Source organism: Durio zibethinus, chromosome 21 (assembly GCF_047325235.1).
Source record: "Durio zibethinus cultivar Kanyao isolate XHJ-2024 chromosome 21, ASM4732523v1, whole genome shotgun sequence".
Lineage (NCBI taxonomy): Eukaryota > Viridiplantae > Streptophyta > Magnoliopsida > Malvales > Malvaceae > Durio > Durio zibethinus.
In genome coordinates this window covers 12,501-21,136 of record NC_143182.1, presented here as the reverse complement: position 1 = coordinate 21,136, position 8,636 = coordinate 12,501, and the positions used below count along the sequence as shown (strand labels likewise).

The window sequence follows — 8,636 nt, the reverse complement described above, 5'->3', positions numbered from 1 at the left end:
CCCTAAATTATAGTTTTTTTCTAAAAAAATTATAATTAAGGGAGTGGTATGATATTATAAAAAATATAATTTTCGAAGTCATTAGATAATTTATTTTTACTTTTAAATTTCTATGTTGTAACGATATGATACTTTTATTAATAATTTTATTAAATTATATGTTAAAGTATTAATCGGCATCATGCATCAAACACTCATATATTGACATTTATGTTATTTATATTAATTATTTAATTTTAAATGTAAAATCCATATTATTATTTAAAAAATTTAAAAACAAAAAAGTATTTATTAAACTAAAAAATAAAAATTTATTTTAAATTATAATATTTGATAAATTATATTAAAGAAAAAAAAAGTGTCCCAAGAATCCAGTGAAAAATAATAGAAAGTCAACATATAGAGTCAAAGAATCTAGTACGGTGGCAGGGTAGCCATAGGCTCGCCGGCTTCATACTGTGGGATAGGAAACTTACTAGTGGTAGTGGCTGATTTGCTTCAAAGAATACCTTTTTCTTTTCCGGAATATATTTTTGCTCTGCCCAACAAAATACGGACATAGGACAAACCAGACAATTGGCGCAAGACCATTATAAGCAGGGTAGCAATTGAAACCGTCCGTCCGTCTACTAGGAGACGACGTCAAAGCAACAGAAAATTAAAAACCACAACTGATATATACAGGTTTCATATATATTTTCCAAGGTGGTAAAAAGAGAGATATCCATGCCCTTCCCATCCCTTCCCTTCTATGTCTGATTGAGGAAATTCGGGTAAATATAAAGCTAGAGCAAGAAACTCATGGAAAAATAAATATCCTCTAATAATTGAAAAAACTGACAAACTGACAAACTGACAAACTGACAAACTTACAAGTAATTGCCGGAACAGACATAAAAGGTTGTCAATTACAACAAAAGCATACACCAAAAAAGGCAAAACCGTGAATAAAATTCCTATCTCACCAAATAACTATAAGTTAACTTTCACACCTATCTGGCATGAATATATAAAACATTACAAAATGCTACAAAAATTTATACCTTGTCCCCATCCTTTGACAGACGCAGAGCACACTCTCAGTTAACAACTCCACTAATTGGGAGTTTGTGTCTGAATCTATAACAGATTCAAGAAAAGAGTAATTAATTACTTGAAACAACTTAGTATAAGATAAACAAATTCAAAAATAATTCCTTCAAGCCATACCTGTTGACTGTTTTAAAGCAAAATTATCAACAAAGAGACAGAAAGAATCACATATGTTCGCCAAAGTCCAACAGGCTGGTACTCGTACCTGCAAAAGTATTATGAAGTGATATTTACATGTTCAAAAAATAAATATATAAACATTCTCATAAGGTCTAACTTAAGAACAGTACGAAAGAAACCATGGGATCACAAGTGTTAATCTCAACCGCATGGATAAACTTGCCAAGAATCTCCGCACTACAAAGTTTAGCTTTCTTTAAACTTTTCATTCATGATTTTTACACATTACAACTAATTAAAAGATCATAAGAACTTGGGTAGATCATTTAGCAACATTGTCGAATTAACTCTCAGAATTTTTCTGGAAACATAAGACGACACTAATGGCTTGACAAGCAGCTGACCTAATTTAAGGAACCTTATCATTGCATAGCAGCACTGATCTACAAATTTCTTTTCCAAGCATAAAACATCAAGAATATGGAGTAAATCTTATGTGAGTTTACCGCCATAAGAAAAAGGGAACAAAAATCAGTTTTCAAAGAATGCTTTATCAAGACTTACTAAAGATGAAACATCAGGACTTACTAAAGACGAAACAACAAAATCCTGTTTTTTGTTCGTGAGAGTGAAGAATAGAGAGGAAGTGATTCCAGCAAAACAAGTTATTGATGCAGTTCTCGCCTGCAAGAGAAAAGAAGCCATTCATCTATACGGGTAATAATAGAATATTTGAATCTTATAATAAGTGTAATTACAACCTTCAATAAAATGGAAAGAGATAATAATCACAATTCAAAAAGCGTATTGTCATCTAAATTTTGTCCTCTTCCTTGAAAATTAATTGCAAGGATAAATATTTACGTTATGTTTGGATAAACATTAGTAAAAGAAAGGAAAAGAAGGGAAAGTAAAGGAAAGAAAGAGAAGGTTATTTAAAGGAAAAGAAATGATATATGTACTCTTTGTTTAGATAGCTAAAATTAATAAAAGAAAAGAAAGTAAAGTAATCTTAACAATCATTGTTTAGTTAAATAATGGAAAGAGAAGGAAATAATTTATTATATTATTTTTTTTCAATTATAACATTTGATAATCTTTTTTTTTACTATAACATTTACATGTTTATGTTAACGCATTCCATGTTTTTAGTTTTCCTTTATTTTTTTTATAAAAATAATCATCAATGAAATTTATGGAATTCATAAAAATAATAGAAAAAAACTGGAAACAATAAATTTATTGGTAAATGATGTTTTGTATTCTCAATTTAATTTTGGAGTTTGAAATCATGCATTTATAATTTAGAGAAATTAATAAGGATATAATAATCATTTTATATTTTAAAAATTTTATTCTTTTCCTTTCCCTTCCTTTTCCCCCCAAAAAATGAAAGAAGTTGAGGGAAACCAAGGAAAGCTACGCATACCTTCCTTTTCTTTATTTGAAAGGATTCCCCATTTCCTTTTGTTTCCTTTCCATTCCTTTCCTTTCTCTCCCCTTACCTCAATCCAAACATGCTGTTAGTGCCAATAACTGCAGCGTGCAGTAGAACTTATCCACCAAGTCAACAGCTTGACATCATCTATCCAACCAAATAGAGAAAGATAAGGAAAAGGAATAAAATAAGGGCATGGCAGTTATCAAAAGTTATTTTATGTCTGTAGGGCATCAAATGAGGTCAAAATTGATTTCCAATTTGGATGGTTTTACCAGAATGTTAGGCATGGTTAAAAAATGGGGAATTTAAAAAATAGGGCCGGAAGTAGAGATTTGGAGGACAAACAAAAAGAAAAAGTTAAGGCAGAGAGAATTGCTTGCATCCACCTCTAATTGCATATAAGAGGACTGAAAGGGGGAGAAGGCTTTAACTAACCATTGCAGAAGTATGCCATAGAATGAGAGGCATGTGCTTCTGAATTGTTCAATTCTGACAACTCCTGATGGACATGTATTTTGTTCTTATTTTGTATCTTCCAGACTCTGTGGTCCATACGATGGGGCAGATGATACATTCTTTGTCCTTTTAAATCAGAAGTAAATGGGTATCCAAAAAATTTTTCATCCGGAAGATCCTCAATTCCTCTAAGTCCAGATGTTGCACAAAGACATTCATCCACAACCTGAAGAATGAAGTAGCGTCAAAAGTTATGAATCAATTGTCGAGTCTAACAAGGAGAAAAAGAAAGAATTTAAATCAGAAATGGCAACTTGCACATGCAACTACTAAATTGAGAAAGGGAATCTCAACATATTACATAGGTAGATCAAAATATAGTGTCAAAAGCTGAAACTTCCCTAAGATCTAATTTATCTAATAACTCTGGCAAGAACAATCTGCCTGCCTTCCATGTGTTTGGTGCACAGGATGTGTTTCTGGAGTTTCCAGACCAGCGAAATCCAGAGAAACCATAATAAAAATGATACTAATGCCTGTCAAGAGTACATTCAAAAGGATCTAATCAGAAATGTCTCCAACAAACATACAAGAAGACATAAATAAAAAATTAAAGAGGAAACCAATTGGATATCTTACCTTTATAGCAGCTGTAACCATTTTTTCCCCAACAAACATAACAGTGTTTCCAGCTTGTTCCTCTAGGTCTTCTTGGAATTTCAGCAGTAGCTTCTCTCAGAAATTTATGAACAATGGCAGAAATTTGTCCCCAACTTACTAACATTAAGTCATGGTAATTGTGTGCAACAGCTCAAAGGGCCTACAATTGCACATGTAAGCCAGAGCTGAGGCGGACGCCATTCGTGCCTAGCAATCATAAAATTGCACATCTAAGCAAGAAGCGTTACTGAGGTTAAGGAAAACATCTGCCAACAAGATATTGTAATGTCATAAATAAGAATGAAATTATCCACATAAAATGAGGTTAAAGACACTCTCACCCTTGATATGTATGTATGGACGTTCCAGTTTGAAATAAGAAAAATTTTATTAAAAGTCACAAGAGTATGACAGCATGCAATGTAAGGATAAATAAGGAAAGTTATAAAGGTAAGAAACTAATCTCTTATGAAAGATATATATTAGTGATAATATAAAATGTTTGAAAAAACAAAATTGAGCACCATGATTAGAAGGTGAAGGGTAGAGTTGATTCCTGTGCCTCACTTACTCTGATTCTCACATTATAAAACCTTGTTACCAACTCCATGCTTTTAATCTTATTACCAAAGGTATAAGCAACAAAGTGCAATAAATCTAGAATGCATATGGAAAGCTTTTCCCAAAAGATGAAAGGAGGAAACACATAAAATTAATGAAGGCAAGATACCATGAAATGAGTTCTGCTTCAAGCATCTAAAAGCAACAATAAAAACCACACTGGATTTTCAATATGGACCTAAACTCAGATTCTTATTCACCATTCAAACATTTTTGAGAATCAAATCCTTCATAAAGTCCCAATGTACACTGAAAACACAATTGATTGAAGTATCTTGTTTGTTCTTATCTGTTTTGTGAATTCCAAACCTATACTAAGCTAGATTAATAAAAGAGCATATTTATACAACATTTTGCGCGCACACAATGAAAGAAGAAGTTATCACAGTCTCCAAAAAAATTACCAGAATATCATGATATTGAGTGTATAAAACAAGATTAGCATAAAAAGAAAAGACGGAGATTAAGAGGGGGTGAGACACAAGAAAGGAGAGGAAGAAGGCAAATGAAATATCACTCCTGGGATGATATAACGCCACTCAAAATCTCGTACGTTGCATAACTGACTTTCAATGTCATTTTATATTCTCGTTTTTTACTTTCTCTCCCTATGTATAAATCACCTAGCTTATATGGTTCCCAAGGTTCTTTTATTCTCAAATACCACCTTTATCTTTATTTCACCTCTGAAAAAGAATCTACAGATCAAGGTTCTTATATCTGATAGAAAATTATTAATAAATGCACATGATGAGTCTGAAAACAAGGTTCCGCATCATAAGAACAACAGAAAGCATTCACTGAGAAGGCACAAATATCAGCTAAAGAAGAGGGTAAATCAAACATTTTAACAACCATGAGCAAGGGACACTTAAATGGTGTCATGATATCAAAAACATGAGAATCTTTAATACCAACACCAGCAACCGATGATTAGTTTCATTCTGAATTAAGTGTAGAATACCTACATCAGAAAGAAGAGAGACAAAGATAGTACTATAGACAATTATATTAGAAAAAAGAAACACAGACAGAAAGTATCAAAAGCAAGCACAGTTTGCAAAAGGAAAAAAAAAAAAAAACAGTTGAACTGCAGAGGACAATTATTTATTTCTAGTACCAGTACGAAGTTCCATTAGTATCTGGCCAAGAGTACCAGAAATCGCCATAAAAGATTCACATTTAGTAGATTCTTTGCATTCTGCTACCTGTAGAAAAACAATAGCAGGCCCATCCATCATGACATCCAAAGCTAAGGCTGTTGCCATTCATGTCTAGGCATCGTAAAGTTGCACATCTAAGCAAGAAGCATTACTGAGGTTAAGGAAAATATCTGACAATTAGATGTTAAGTCATAAATAAGAATGAAAATATCCATGCATCACAATCTAATGATTGTCAACAAAATTACAAGCAAGAGGCCAGGAAGTTAAATACTTGGCCAAGAAAAAAAGATGTTAAAAAAAATTATCTACAAACAACAAAAGTGGAACCTTTATGTAAAGATCGCATTACAAGGTTGCCATCTGAGTCGCTTCAAATTTCCTGCAATCAGCATTGTGAAACAAATGGGAAACAAAGACAACATGATACAGAAAAATGAGAGGAATAAAAAATAGAATCTGAGAACAATAGTGGATCACATTACCTTGGTTGTAGTACATCATTGGTCGGCAAAAGCATTGTCCTTTGAGTTGTTAAAGACTTGGGATCAGCTTGACAATGCTCCTTCACCACAAACACACACAATGAAAGAAGCCCCAATTGGAAATATTCAGTGTCAATGATCATTCAATGGCATCTATCCCCATTAAAGGCCAAAAAAAGGAAATGTCATCCAGCAAGCGGTGCCATCCCAGCAAATAATGAAAACCATAAAGCAAATGACTAAAAAAGACAAGCAGCTTCCATGGTTTGATGGCATCAACCTCACAGTAAGTTAATCAAAGAGTAGCAAAAAGCAATATTGCAATAACAAAACAAATACTAACATGAAGCTACAAATGGTGGAGGACAATCTAGATCACAGTGTTGAGCAACCAAATACAAAGCAGCTGGATACTTGAGAAATTCCATCACCAACAGAATGATAGGTGTTTAAATAAATGCTAGAGACCCTGTACATGGAAAGGAAGGATTTTAAAATGCATTTATAAAAAATTTACGAACCGTAAAATAGTATTTTGTTTAATTTTTTAAAACAATGTTCCGCAAGTAACTGTATAAACTATTTTAAGTTGATTTCAAGGTAAATGCCCTCCCCAACCTAATTCTATTCTGACATAAGAAATCCTAAATGCGTAGAATAACAAAGCAAAAAAATAAAAAAAAAACCTACCTAAAAAGGGAACCTTCAATGCTATATCAATGTAGAATTCATGGTTATTCCTACTGTCAATTCATATGACTAATCAGCGAATTTAACAATTTTGAAAACAATCACTTCTATTCTAAAGGACTCCATTTATACTGTATGACCTAAGTTTAGGTATCACCGTCATGGTGTTGGAAGTATTCCCATTAATTCCTAAATCAAAAACAAGACTTGCCACATATAAAAATTTTTCCACATATTTAATAGGGAATAGTAAAAAATCACCTAGAACTGGGCTATTATAGCTGGAGAAGCCTTGAAAATCGGTACACAAACAATGGCAGATACTCTAACCTTTGAGCAACAAAAATTATTGATATCTTCAAGTGATCCATCGTTATCACTGTAGTCGGAATCTGATGACGTAATATCAGCCATAGAAGAATCATGATCATAAAAAGCCTGAAAATCCTCAGCTTTAGCCTGCCTTGTATTTAAACTATCCTTTTTGCACAAGTGCAGAGGCCTACACGAAGTATTATTTGATCTTTTTGGCTCTTCTGAAGTAAACTTAAGTTCAGTGAACCTAGTTCTGGCTCCTAGGAACCAACGGTAGCAGACATGAGTTGGGGACCACTAGCAAGGCCATAAGCAAAAAACATTTGAAAAGATGCAACAAAACCCAAAACCTGCAAGTACATTTTACATTCATGAAGTAGCAAAGACACAAAAGAAAAGTTCAAAATTTATGGATTAATATTACAGCCCTAAGCTGTAATGATTTACTTGCATTTCAGAAATAGAACCTTTAGGATTCATAAGAACCAAATAAATGCAATGCAGAAGAGATGCATAAAAGCTTCAGATAACAAGAAAATTTGTTTATCAAAAATTGGAAGAGCAATTTCTATTTTTATTTTCTCAATTTATCTTCACTGGTAAAGGAGGCATGGGAGGAAAGAGTCATACCTGGACATTACAATGTCTTCAACAACCTTCGAATTTGACTGGCTTGATTATTGTTAACAACAGCATAAATTCAACTGTTTTAAACAAGAAGAGGCAAACATATTACTGGCAGTATTGGCAAGAATGCAAGGATGAAGAATTTAATATCATCATACCAATCCATATCCTGCAGTTGTATTGTCTTAATAAAAAACAGGTTAATCGGCACGTGGCGGACATTCCATTGAACCTAGTAAATGTAAAGTCAGAATCAACTACGTGGAATAGCTAAATTAACATTCAAAGGGATTATATACTTGCAACAAATTGAACTTAATATTTTCCAAAAAATCTACAATGCAAGATAATACCAAAAGCCAATTCCTTCATTTTTCCCTGTGTCAGTGTGTTGTCGTTGGGAGGAGGAAAGCTCCCAAAAACATGCTCACTTAACATAAAAACAAACAAGCATTACCTTCACAATGAACTTCATATAAAGTTCATCAATTCTATTGCGCTGATACTGCCAATATTATTTATTGATCCTGTGGCTCATTACACTTAAACATGATCTCATTCCTCCTTTAGCATCCTTTACTACATCTTTCTTTGCTATAACAAGCAGATGATTCAAGCTCAGGAAGTTTAGCAATGTCTAATTGAATGAAAGGAACAAATATAAGGACAATCACCAATGATTCACACAGAATCATACAAGCAATCTGAATGTAAGATACCAAATTGTGAAGAGCAGGAAGTATATGTTCAACCAAAGAAGCATTAATAAGCTTATAAGCCACCACAACTCAACATAAATAACCAACACATTAGATGATTATAGCTTCACTTGAAATTACCCGAAGTGCTTCAAAGCATATTATCTGGCTGCTTAGCTGTTCAGAATATTTAAGTAATGTAAAAAGAACACCTGACTTCTTGTCCCTCCACAAAACCTGGAATAAGGCTTTGAATAGTTACAAGGTC

The 8,636-nt window shown here is 33.0% G+C and overlaps 1 pseudogene across 1 annotated transcript; it reads right to left on the bottom strand.

Moving 5' to 3' along the window:
* Positions 1-314: 314 nt before the first annotated feature.
* On the bottom strand, positions 315-4,969 carry LOC111304470 (uncharacterized; annotated as a pseudogene). Its single transcript, XR_016331352.1, has 10 exons — positions 4,908-4,969; positions 4,500-4,549; positions 4,341-4,426; positions 4,018-4,035; positions 3,749-3,929; positions 3,089-3,335; positions 1,777-1,896; positions 1,210-1,297; positions 1,044-1,119; positions 315-626 (listed from the first exon to the last, which is right to left on the bottom strand). The product of XR_016331352.1 is annotated as an uncharacterized LOC111304470 (transcript).
* Positions 4,970-8,636: the final 3,667 nt, after the last annotated feature.